The sequence below is a fragment of the Haliotis rubra genome, unplaced genomic scaffold, assembly GCF_003918875.1.
Source record: "Haliotis rubra isolate DU_JTF1 unplaced genomic scaffold, ASM391887v1 Scf332, whole genome shotgun sequence".
NCBI classification, from domain to species: domain Eukaryota; kingdom Metazoa; phylum Mollusca; class Gastropoda; order Lepetellida; family Haliotidae; genus Haliotis; species Haliotis rubra.
In genome coordinates, this window is record NW_025767005.1 from 962,312 (window position 1) to 976,373 (window position 14,062).

Below are 14,062 nucleotides of genomic sequence, written 5' to 3' on the forward strand. Positions count from 1 at the left end.
AGACACATGGTTATGAGTCAGTGAGTTGGGTTTTACACCGCTGTTAGCAATCTTCCAGCAATATCACGGCGGGCACATGGTTGAGGGTTTTACACCGCTGTTAGCAATCTTCCAGCAATATCACGGCGGACGCTTGGTTTATGAGTGAGTTGGGTTTTACACCGCTTCTAGCTATGTTCCAGCAATATCACGGCGGACACATGGTTATGAGTGAGTGAGTTGGGTTTTACACCGCTTTTAGCAATCTTCCAGCAATATCACGGCGGGCACATGGTTATGAGTGCAACACATGGCGAACAAACCTCTTCAACAAAGTATTATGTCATAACTGCTGAAGTGACTTCGATTCTGAAGATGATGCAAGGAAACATCCAGAGATAATACTGGAGCGTGGCCAATGTACATCGACCACAAACAGTTTCATCAATAGCGGGTGCGCGTGGAATTTACGACCAGAACAGTCGAAACAATTCTGTATTGAATCAGCTTTCTGAGACAATGTTTAATAGTCAATGATAGTGGTACTGGTGTACTGTTCGATTTCTGTCTAAACAAGTAGGGATTCGAGTAAGAATCGCATCGAAATCTATGACCATCTCACGGACTGCCCAGCCCCCATTAGATGGGTCGATGTACTGCTATCGATCCTCATTTTGTCAATAACTAGATTGTGTTTTCCTGACCAAAATACAAACAAACCTACAAAGCTACAAACCACTATAGTACAGCAGGAATATTTGGGGTGTTCGTAGTTAAGGTTAAGCTCGTTCCCCATGTGGTGCAATTTCCTTATGATACAACCGCCTCCATGGTGTAGCGGTTAGAGCGTCCGCACGGAGAGCGGAAGGTCGCGGGTTCGATCCCTGGCCGCGTCATACCAAAATACGTTAAAATATGGTACTTGTTGATCCGTGCCTGGCGCTCGGCTTTAATGGGTACAACACGTACTGGGCTCTTACTCTCGAAATGTTTGTAGCCCTAAGAATTCTTAAGTTTGATCGTAGCCAATGTGTTATAGAATCGGCGTAAGAAGTTTGTAGGGCTACGAACGTTTCGAGAATAGCTAGCCTGGTTGGCTTGGCGTCAGTATAATGTGTCTGAGTGGGTATTCATGTTTAACTGCGGCATGATGTCTCAGTGGGCTAGTACTATAAGACCTGCTTGTATTATTCTGGGCTAGTAATATTCTTAAGTATGACGTTAAACCCCATTTCACCTCAACTCAGCTTATGATACAACTGAAACTACTACTTCCACTGCCCCGACTACATCCTAGGCTGACGGTGCAGGTGCTGACGTACCTCCATTACACGACACGATAACCTGTTACAAATAAAGAAAGATAATTTCGATACCTTTTCATTTGTTTGTGACGGTGCCATTGGTTCTATCTTTCCTAAGATGGGGAAGTTTGTTTCTGATGAGTTCGATTAATGGGTATAATGTTTCATTTGTTTGTGATATTGTGGAATTGGTTCTCATCTTTCACGAACACGAGGCATTTCATCTATCGACCGAGAAACTACATATCCACTGAGAGCTTGAATAGCTAATTTCACTATATGTTTTCAACGTCTGTTTCTAAGACTGCTATATTCATTTGTCTCAACGTACGTTGTCACCATGGACACATCACCCTAGTGATTAAGGAAAACAACAACCATTGTTTAAAAGAAAAACGCGGAAGTTAGATAATAGCAGCACATAAATCTATAAACGGACTTTAAAGGATCAACTCAACTAAATATTGACATTTTTTGGAGTGTGCGTGCGTCAATTGTTTCAGTACTTTTTTTGTATTTTTCCCATTTTAAGTCTTTTTAAACTGGTAGAGTTCGAAGTAATATCAATATTTACGTTTAATGAGCGGGTGAAAATATGTTATCTGTTAAAGGTCTTTTAATCATATATTCAGGCACAGATCTTGTGCCAGGACAACCAGAAAGTCACATGTGTGTATTTTATATATATAAAATGTCTTTTGATATCAAATATATCACCACGAGTTGATAAAGTAACAAATATCTGAGGCTTGCCTTTTATCAACGAGTGTTGATATATTTGATATCAGAAGACACGAGGGTGAGATTCTATTTATCATCAAAAATCACTCTTCATTAGTTCTCAATGAAAAATGTACATCTCTGAACACAGTACTGCCATTAGATTTGCAGTGCAGCGATGTCATAGCATTGTGACGTCATCAAGTTCAGGACGTCATAGCATTGTCAGGGCATTGTGCAAAATCTACTGTCAAAACGATATCTCCTAGGAGATATCGTCTGATCTCACACAAGCGATATCTCCTGTGGAACACAGTTTTGGATGATAAATTCTTTGTTGTGGCGAATATCAAGCTTTAGACATTGTATCGTCTACCGGTTTTGATTTAGTCAGTCATATTTTCAATCCATCTCAATAGGTTTTGCGTCACCTGATTTATATATCTATATAAGTTTGTAATCCAATACTGGTATCTAGAGGAGATATCGCTTGTAGAAGATCAAGCGATATCTTCAAGGATAGCAACTTCACAGCCAAGGATATATCGCTTTGGTAAGTTTTGAGCTAATTGCTGATTGATCACTATTTTAGGACTACTTTCATCTCCTTTAGCTGTAAACAAAGATGGTCACCGCGACAGTTATTTTTGTTCATGATTTGTTATAGGCATAAAAGTTATGTGCTTGTTTTCTATGACCAAATGGTGTCATGCGTTCCCTCTTTCATCACTCTTGTTCACTTGGATGTATTCAGACGCAAGTCTTCAAATAAACTTGTTACAGGTGACGTTTTGTTTTTAATGCCGTTTAAGAATTCACCGGACATAAAAAACCTACTCTCCATGCAGTCCTGCATGTTTTAATCGATGTAATATCAATGCTTATGCACTATTTCGCATCAGGTTTTATGTGAACAAATATTGGGAAACGTCCCAGTTAGATAGTCGCTTCCGCCGCCATTGAACATAAGTGGGCAGGAGCCTTCAGTTGAGTCGGCACTGTTTGTTTACTTGTCGTTAATGTTTGCTTTTGACACGCGACGTTTCGACATTGTTTTCAGAATAGTAAATACACTTCAAAGATAGGTTAAAAACGTCTTTGACAGCCACAAAATAACTCTTCTTAGTGTTTGCTTTTTAAACATAGTTTTACTTTTAAAACCTATATTGTCCGTTGCTTTCAAAATGTGTTCAAATGATGAATAGAATAGTTGACGACGCTCACACTGGTTCCAACTGCATAAATGCCCTTAGTTGGGGAAGTAACTGCATATGATGGGGAAACATCATGAAACATATGAAAGTATACTGATGAACTGATATTACAGTTAAACTTGTGTTTGTTTTCGTCTAAATGTGCCCTTGCCAATATAACATTCTGTATAACTTTATTAATTGTAGACCGCCTCCGTGGTGTAGCGGTTAGAGCGTCCGCGCGGGGAGCGGAAGGTCGCGGTTCGATCCCGGTACTAGTTGGTCCCTGTCTGGCGCTCGGCATTAGTGGGTACAACAAGGACTGGTCGGCCTGGAGTCAGTATATTGTGTCTGAGTGGGGTATTCATGCTTCACTGCGGCGTGGTATCTCAGTGTTAAGTCTGGGCTAGTACAAGCAGCCACACATACACAAGCATGCACGTCATCACATGAGCGAAATAATCGTAAGTACGACGTTAAACCCCATTGCACCTCACCTTATTAATTCTATTAATAGTACTGTCAAAGTGTTACTTCTGAGGGAACATAAATATTTATGCAACCTGAAAAGGACATTCCGTCAATTGTGTCTGAGATTGTCTGAGACACTTGCTATGTGTAGATACTTGCTATGATGTGAACTGTATCTCCATACTCAATGAGCAATTGTCAAAGAGTGAGTGAGTGAGTTGGGTTTTACGCCGCTTTTAGCAATATTCCAGCAATATCACGGCGGGGGACACCATAAACAATTGTCAAGAGAATGCAGCACTTCTGTAAACACGTCCCTAGTATGTTGATCTACTTTGAGTTGTTGGCGATGTATAGCCTGTTGTTATATTGTATTGTCCAAATAGTGCCATCAGTTTTAATTTTCTACACTAGTTTTAGTTGTAATAGTGATATTCTACTTGTTCTACTGTCCTGCGTGGCACCCGTGAAGAGCCACCTCCTCGTGGTGGGTGCTGGGTAACGCTAAGAGCTCTTCGACCCCCCGTTGTGGACCCGGGGGTATATTTGGTCCACCAACCCGTTTGCCGTGGGTTGCGCCCCTGTGTCGGTGGAGGAAGGGATTCTGGTGGTTGAGGGCACTGGTTCCAGGAACAGTGTTCCTTTGCCCAACACACCACTTCGGCCCTGACTTCACCTAGACGGGTGGTTGAATGGGCCCGGTTCAACCAATCGGCTGGTCATGCCAAGCCCTGTGTATGTATATTGTGATGCACAAAGTTCAGAAACTGTTTAAAATTTATCATATGTATTGGCTGCATGATTATATATATAAATTCCAAATGAGTCACTTCAGTTTTGTAATTTGCCTAGAGTCTTCTGCGCAGGAGGCGGTGGCTCATGGGCCAATCTGGTGGAAAAATTATTATTTTAGTTTTTCTGCTTGAGTATATCATCCGAGTATCCTTGCTGCTGCAAGTTGGAGACCCACTTGTTTTTAGCATTGTCTTCAGGATACTCCGTGGTGGGTGGGGAGCTCAGATGATGAATCTTTAAAACACTAACCATGGCTTACGAAACTCCCCTAAAATAAACAAAACGTCCTCTTGATACTGATCCTGATGATGATGACCATAGACAGCCCAAATCAATTGACTACTGGCCACGTTTCTTAGTGATGGAGACTCAAGATAACACCAGACTGAAGTTAAATCCTTTTGCTGTACAAGAAGGCATACAAGGCATAGCCGGTGATGTGAAAAGCATTAAACTTTTGCGTTCAAGGTCATTGCTCATTGAGTGCAGTAAAAGGCAACAGGCAGCTAACCTGATGTCTACTGAAACAGCCGTCGGCATTCCGGTATCAGTCTCTCCTCATAGATCCCTTAACACCAGCAAAGGAGACCGAGATCGATTGTTCACTGACATGCCCGAACTTGACATTGTTTCAGAAATGAAAGATCAAGGGGTCACTTACGTTAAGCGTTTTACAACACGAAAAAAACAGGAAACCATTCAGACGAACACTTACCTGTTTTCCTTTTCTTCTCCAAATACTCCCAGATCAATAAAGGCAGGATACTGTAACATTACTGTTGACACATACATACCAAATCCTCTGAGGTGTTTTAAATGCCAGAAGTTTGGTCATGGTGTTCGTACTTGCACATTGTCTGTTGTGTGTGCTCACTGTGGTGAGAGGACACATACAACAGAAGATTGTGAGAGTATCTTTAAAAACTGTACCAACTGCACAGGCACTCACTCATCATTGTCCAATCTGGAAACAGCATATGGAGATCAATAAGATCAAATTTACTCAAAACATTAGTTTCTCTGATGCAAAAAAAGCTTGTCTTAAGATCTGAGATCAAGGACACTTATGCGTCCATAGCAAAATCATCGTCTGAAATAACTCCTACGGTAACCAAGTCCTCTGCAAGCTGTCAGACGAACTTGACATGGCTCAAAACCGAGTCTCCTGAAATTGTATCACCTGCAATGTCTACACAAACTGTGGAACCACGAAGTCTTCCTGGCTCGCCCAAAACGCAATCAGAACCATCTTCTGAACGTGATACATCTTCTCCGTCATCTCAAATGACTCATTCTAACAGAAATGTTCAGCAAATCGTCAAAAGCAAAACCAAATCGAAGCCAGATCCTTAGAAAAAACAATGTGGCAGAGCCCCCCAAGGGTCAGATGAAAAGATCAAATTATATAACGAAAAAAAAGATCACTTGAGGACATGGACGTGTCCGAAAACGTCCATTCTAGGGCACATAGCTTGTCGCCCTCGAAAAAGGTGCGGGGTAGATCCCCTATAAATCCACCTAAAAGATAGGTCTATTTAAACATATCATGCAGTGGAACTGTAGAGGATTACGGACAAATTTTAATGAAATACAGCTATTAATCCAGGATTTAACACCATCAGCGTTCTGTCTGCAAGAAACGTATCTGAAGCAGACAGATAATTTTAGCTTACGTCAGTTTGATGCCTATCATTATTTTTCCCCTCCAGGTGATAGAGCCACTGGAGGTTCTACTATCCTTATACGACAGGATGTTATTCACAGCCCTGTTACACTTAACACTAATCTCCAAGCTGTTGCAGTGCGACTTACTCTGGGTGTAGCATTTACCTTATGCTCTCTGTATATTCCGCCTTCATCGACACATCAGCTGACTTATATTCAATCAATCCATGATCAACTCCCGAAACTCCCCATGATGTGTTATCATGGGTGACCTAAACGGTCACAACCCACACTAGTACTAAAGGCAAAATACTTGAAGATTTTATTTCCAATAATGACCTCTGCATATTTAATGATGATTCCTGCATCCTGCAACTGGCACTTATTCTTCTCCGGATTTGTCTCTTGCAGATTCTAACCTCCTGCATGAATTTGATTGGTCTGTTCATAATGACCTTTGTGGAAGTGACCACTTCCCAACTATCCTTTCAGAAATAACTCCATCTGATTCTCCTTCGTATACAAGATGGAACTTTTCGAAGGCTAACTGGTCTTTATATCAAACTATATGTAAATCGAAACTACGACCTGAATGTTTCAGTGATATAACTGATTCCATTCAAACTTTTGCTGACGTTTTAAAGCAAATAGCTGATGAGTGTATACCAAAGTCTTCTACGACTCCACATGTTCGAAAACAATGGTTTAATACAGATTGTAGACAAGCCAGAAAGGGAGGAAAAAGGCGGAGCGTTATTTCCGCCATCATCCAACTGTCCATAACTTAAATAAACTTAAAATACTCAATGCAAAGCCGCGTCGTACCTTTAAACAAACAAAAGACAATCTTGGAGAAATTATGTCTCAAAAATTAATTCACACACGCCAATGTCTAAGGTATGGAACATGGTTCAAAGAATTAAAGGCAAAGGTTCAAAATCTGCTGTTCACCATCTTAAAGATGGTGATAATTTAATTACTGACAAGTCTAGAATTGCAAATAAAATTGGCGAAACTCTTGCCAAAAATTCATCATCGGCAAATTATGTCTCTGAGTTTCAGAGATATCAGAAACAACAGGAAAAGACAAAACTTAATTTCGAATCAAATAACGGTGAAGATAATAACGAAGTGTTTTCATTACATGAGCTACATACTGCTCTTGATCAAGCTCATGACACTGCAGCGGGTGATGATAATATACATTACCAGTTACTGAAACACTTACCTGAACCATGTCTGATGACCCTTTTAGATATATTTGACCAAATATGGACGTCTGGAGAATTTCCTCCTTCGTGGCGTAATGCCATTGTAGTCCCAATACCAAAACCTTGCAGGGATCACACAGATCTGTCTTATTACAGACCGATATCTCTAACTAGCTGTGTCTGTAAAACCATGGAACGTATGGTGAATAATAGATTAACTTGGTATCTTGAAACCAATAACCTTATAACAAATATTCAATGTGGTTTCAGGAAAAGTCGTAGTACCATTGATCATTTGGTACGTTTAGAATCCTTTGTTAAAAATGCTATAGTAAATAAACAACATGCTGTATAAATTTTCTTTGATCTTGAGAAAGCTTATGATACGACCTGGAAGCATGGCATTTTGAAGGATTGACCTGATTTTGGTTTGAGAGGCCGTTTGCCTCTTTTTATATCACGGTTTTAAAAGACAGGCAATTTCAAGTCCGAGTGGGTTCAACCCTATATGATCATTATAATCAGGACCAGGGTGTCCCACAACGCAGTATTTTGTCTGTCACACTGTTTAGCATCAAGATCAATAGTTTATCAACGGTTTTAAATGATTCAATTGATGGATCATTATTTGTGGAAAATATGCATACTATTGAACGGCAACTGCAGTAATGTTTAAACAAAATAAATAAAAACGGCTTTAAATTTTCTAAATCAAAAACTAATTGTATACATTTTTGTAGAAAGTATAAGCCTCATAAAGACCCAGAACTATCTTTAAATGGCACTCCCATCAAAGTTGTAAAGGAGGCCAAATTCTTCGGCCTAATTTTCGACTCCCATTTAACATTCCTGCCTCATATTAAATCCCTTAAAGCTAAATGCCTGAAGGCACTCGATTTGTTAAAGGTTGTCTCCAATTAAAAGTGTGTGTGCGTGCGTGCGTGCGTGTGTGTGTGTGTGTGTGTGTGTGTGTGTGTGTGTGTGTGAGAAACTACCCTCCTTCACTTATACAGATCATTGGAGCGATCTAAACTTGATTATGGCTCTATCGTATATGGCGGAGCCTGCAAAAGCAACCTTAAACTACTTGATTCTGTTCACCACCAAGGTCTAAGACTTTGTCTTGGATCATTTAGAACTTCTCCAGTTGATAGTCTCTATGTCGAGGCAGATGAGCCTTCTCTGTCCCAACGCCGTATTAAATTATCTTAACAATATCAAACTATATTCTAACGATTCTAACCCTGCATTTAACTGTGTCTTCACTCCTCTTTATGAGGATTTGTATAACAAAAAGCCTTCTCTTGTTCCGCCTCTTGGGCACATAATTAAACCATTCATTTCTGCTGCCGGCATTGAGCTGGAGAATATATCTTCTTCTCGTCTTCTTTCTCCTCCTCCTTGGCAATTAGTGAGACCACAAGTTGACCTCACACTGACAAAGTTTAAGAAAGCAGAAACTAATGAATTACAATATAAACAAGAGTGTAATCAATTAAAATCTAAATCAAATACATATAAATCATTATTCACTGATGGGTCCACGGATGGTGGCGCGGTGGCATGTGCCACTGTCATTGGATCCAGAACAATATCTTCTAGATTACCTGATAACAGCTCTATTTTCACAGGAGAAGCTAACGCCATACTAACAGCTCTTAAATATATTAATAAACACCGTAAATATAAACAATACATAATCTTTTCCGATTCTCTTTCGTGTCTTCAGGCTATTAAAAATCTTTCTTGTAAACATCCACTTTTAATATAAATTATTGAATTGTATAATGAGCTTGCTACTGGCCAATGCGACGTCGTCTTCTGTTGGTTACCCAGCCACGTTGGCATTTCTGGGAATACAATGGCTGCTCTTGCTCCTAAGGCGGCACTCAATAAATCTGTAATACCATTTCTTATTCCATACTCTGATTACAAAGCTAGCATTAGAACTTACATCCGTGATCTGATGCAGAAGAAGTGGGACACCCAAGTAGGTATTAACAAATTACATGAAATATAACGTTATGTTGGTTACACCTACTTGGGTTGTCAGTACAGATTTGAGGGGGTCATTATGCGACGATGTCGCATTGGCCATACGCGTTATACTCACAAATACCTATTAAAAGGTGAAGATCCTCCGTTTTGTATCCCTTGTGATGAGAGAACCACGGTCAAGCATGTCCTGCTTGACTGTGTTGAATTCTCCATCAAAAGGGATAAATATTTCAATGTAAAAACAATGAAGGATCTTTTTACAAATGTTCATTATCATTTAATTATTGTTTTTTTAAAAATAAATTGATTTGTTTCATGAATTCTGATTAATGTGTTTTGTAAATAGACATACTTTAAAGATTGGTAATTTAGATTAGTAACTTAGATTGTTAGTGGCTGTACCCTCAGAAGGGGTTAAAGTACTGTAAAATTATTGTCCTCCTGAGAGGGTACCTAAGTCCCAAAACATTCAAAGTAAAATGTAAACTTGCCATATTTTAAACGTAGTATCTTTGTTCTTTTCACTGCCGGCTACATTTTCCTACAATCGCCAGCGGCTGAAGGGATGATGTAAATCCAACTAGGGTCCATGCAGGTAGCAAAGGCACTGTAAGTCCCCATGGTCCCTAGTATGGTGATCTACCTTCAGTCGTTGGCGATCTATATCCCAATTTTACATTGTATTGTCCAGAAATAATTTTCTACTTTTTAAAGATATATGCTAGGTAGTTTTAACTCAATCTGTGATAATCTAGTGGTTTTATTGTCCTTCGTTGACAGGGTTTTAAATATTATATGTATGTATTATAAATTTAGAACTAGTTTTAGTCACGATATGGCTGAAATATTGCCGATGTGACGTTAAATATTAACTCACTCTCACTCACTCACTTCTGTAAACACATTATTTTATCATGCTCTCGAATAAACAACTGTTGGCTCATACGTACACGTACTCACGCACGTAATTATTCACATTATGCACAGATTAACTCTGAGATGGCATACCTGCGTTCAATCTATAGCCTGTTTTTATAGTGTGCTGTCCTGTGATATTCTAGTTGTTTTACTGTCCGTTGTTGACAGTTTTGTTCATAAATTACCTTTAATTATTAGTAATCTATAAAAAAATGATTTAGTCACGATATGGCTGAAATATTGCCAAAGTGACTTTACATTTAAACTCACTCACTCATACCTGCTTTCAGACAAACAGTTTCAGGAACTGATAAGTGGCAAACGGAATCTTATACAGGAGATGTGACCGTAAAATATACAACTCTTATTAAAACGTCCATTCATAAGCAGTCCCAGTTCCAGTTGGCGTAAAAATTACATCAGTGATTATATGAACGGATCACTGACATTGGTGACGACACAAAGCCTTTGCGAAAAAGGTAAACATATCACTCTTAACCGGTCACAAAAGCTAGGGAAACAAAGTTTTGACCTAGGTTAACCCATTCCTACTCAGGCCATATGACGGCAACCTGTAAATAATCAATTCTGAATCAGTCATTCCAGTATCAAAAGCAGTTGTCCACGTTTACAGAGAACGACAACAGGGCCCGTAAGTAGATCCTTGCATTCGTTGAGGCAGCCTAGTGGTCAATCTCCTACCCAGAGTTCCATGCGGCAAGCCAGCATAGTACCTCTGCAACAGGCCAGAAAAATGTGACGATTCGTCACATCTTGCAATGTCCATTCAATATAATGTACAGATTTCTTTTACTCTTTTATTTTTGACGAGTCTACACATCTAACTAAACATCTTTAATAGAATGCTTAGTTTCGCTGAGAAAATATCCAAAAACATGTAACACTATTTCGATTTGCGTAGCGATTCTTTGTTTACATAGGTTGTACGGCTCCACGTGCTATCATCGAAGCTGATGGAGAGCAAACGATGCAGCCAGTTTGATATCTAAATCTGTACTGTCATAGACGTTACTGTCGCAGTTGTGGAAGAATATTTATGTAACAATGTAAAACAATATGAAGAGAGCGCCGAAAAGGTTTCGTGAGTCCAGACTCTTCTTATTATTAATATGCGCGTTTGTTTACAAACAAGAGAAAAGTCCAGTCACGTGATATGCAAATTAGCCTGAGGCAGTGATGTTATGTTACTCATCGCTGTGCCGGAGTGTGCCTAGTGGTTACAGCGTTCGATCGTCACGCCGAAGACCCGGGTTCGCTTCAGCACATTGGTACAATGTGAAGGCATTCTGGTGTCCCCTGCCGTGACATTGCTGCCAAATAGCTTAATGCGGTGTAAATCTAAACTCACTCACCGTGCATTCATTCCAAATCCATGTGGTGCCCGTGGAATCCCTCTAATTATTTGTTCGACGTGAGTGTGAGTATTGATGACCGCCTCATCATTAATTTTGGCAGCATCTTCGGCAATCCAGTGACTACCCTCTGTTCAGTTGTAGCGATCCGGGGCCATAAAATGATGTCCCATATGGTTCCTAATTTTAGTTTGTACCATATTACATGTTCCCATAGTATTTCAAGGTGAACAATGTACAAGCCACTGTATTCGTTTATGATGGGTGCAAAGATAAGCTCACCTTCTAACGAACGGCTGATATCCTCACTATATTTCATAGTTAGGTGGTAGACTTGTGGTTAAAGGGTTCGCTCGTCACGCCGAAGGTCCAGGTTCGATTCCCCACATGGATACAATGTGAAGCCCATTCCTGCCATAGTAGTATTACTGGAATATTGCAAAAAAACGGCATAAAACTAAACTCACTCACTCACCATAGTCGTTCCGGAGCCGTACATCGTTACGTATTGATTCGCAAGATGAAACTATAAAGTTAACCGATAATCTGTCAGTTAAAGGACAACAAAGATATGTGCTGTAATTAACAGATTTGTTTTCTAAACTCAACTGAGATAACAAATCTCTACAAGTGTATCACTATGGCAGGACAATATTTAATGGCAGTACAAATTCAAAGGTAATGTAATACAAGAGAAGTAATTATAGCAAATCTTCAAGTTTCAGCAACTGTTATCCAGCTTGCGGGGCAGTGGGGGTAGACTGGTGGTTAAAGCGTTCGTTCGTCACGCTGAGGACCCGGGTTCGATTCCACACATGAGTACAATGTGAAGCCCATTCCTGGTGTCCCCCGCCGTGATATTGCTGGAATATTGGTGGAATATTGCTAAAAGGGGCGTAAAACTCACCCTCTCTGTAATGGTATAATGATCGCTGCTGGTCTGCTTTTAACTTGTCATGCCATGTGAGATCAGAGGCAAGAGTTATCTCCCCTTATTTACATTACGAAACAACTTACAGATCTTTCTACTCTGTCCTCAGCGTCAATGGTAATGCCTGTAGAGTTGGAGCACAAATATACAACACCACTGCCCCTCGATGAATATCAATCCCAAAGGATAACTAAATAAGGAAGATGGAGGGGCCAAGATTCGAGACAATTTCGACACATCACAGTTCGACAAGAAAGTGTTTGACTGCCTTGGTATTTTAGGCATACTCGTAAGGAAAAATACTTCAGTATGTTTTGTTCGAATTCACGCACCGTTGTGTCGAAGTTGAAGGTAACACCGATATGATTCCATGTGCTTCGAAATCCCCTCCGTGGTGTAGTGGTTAGAGCGTCCTCCCAGAGAGCGGAAGGTCGCGGGTTCGATCCTCGACCGCGTCATACCAAAAGACATTAAAATATGGTACTTGTTGGTCCCTGCCTGGCGCTCGGCATTAAAGGTCTGGTCGGCTCGGAGTCAGTATAATGTGTCTGAGTGGGGTATTCATGCTTCACTGCGGCATGGTATCTAAGTGGGCTAGCACTATAAAACCAGCTTCAGTCTGGGCTAGTACAAGCGACCGCACATACACATACACACGCATGCACGTCGTCATATGAGCGAAATATTCTCAAGCACGACGTTAAACCCAATTTCACCTCACCTCACCCATGTGCTTCGAGACAGCATTGTCTGGAAATATAGCTATTCCGATACGTGAGTCACACGGGACCTCTTTCCTCATCTTGTTGTGTAGGAAATCACGGTCTTTCCGGGATAAAAAGGCAGAGCAACGCTTCTTAACAGATATTAAGTAAGCTTTCAGGATATTCGTGGATGCATTGACTTGTGCTTTTTGGCCAAGTGCATATTGCTGCTATCACGCAAACCCCTATTTTACCTTCTCAAAAGGTCTTTGGAGATTCATTGTTGTACACCGTTCATCCTGTTTGTGCGGTTACTTACTGATATCACTAATTACTAGTCTGTGTGCCGTTTTCTTGTTAACCTTACATCAAATGGTGATGATTTCATGACCAAGTAAGATGTCACATTCCTTGCAGGAAGCTCCGTAAGCGCTGGCTTTACAAGACACTTGTACATCGTTGTAAATGGAGCACAGTGGTGTAGTGGTTAGCATGCTGGCCTCTCACGCCAAAGGCCCGGGTTCGAATGCCGGTGGAGACACCAAAATTTGTGACCTGGGTCTCATACTGTGTTGCGTTCCTGGGCAAGGCACTTCGTCCACATGCCACTCAGTCCACCCAGCTGTTCAAAATGGGTACGTGGAAAGCGGATGTACGGAGCTATACGGTCGCTTAGTAGCGGCTTTGAAAGTACAATTCCGTCAGGGTAATAATGTAACGCCAGAGTCGTTTTGGATTCTAGGCGCAAAAATTAGCATTATTGTTATTAATATTATTATTATTGTTATTAAATGCACATG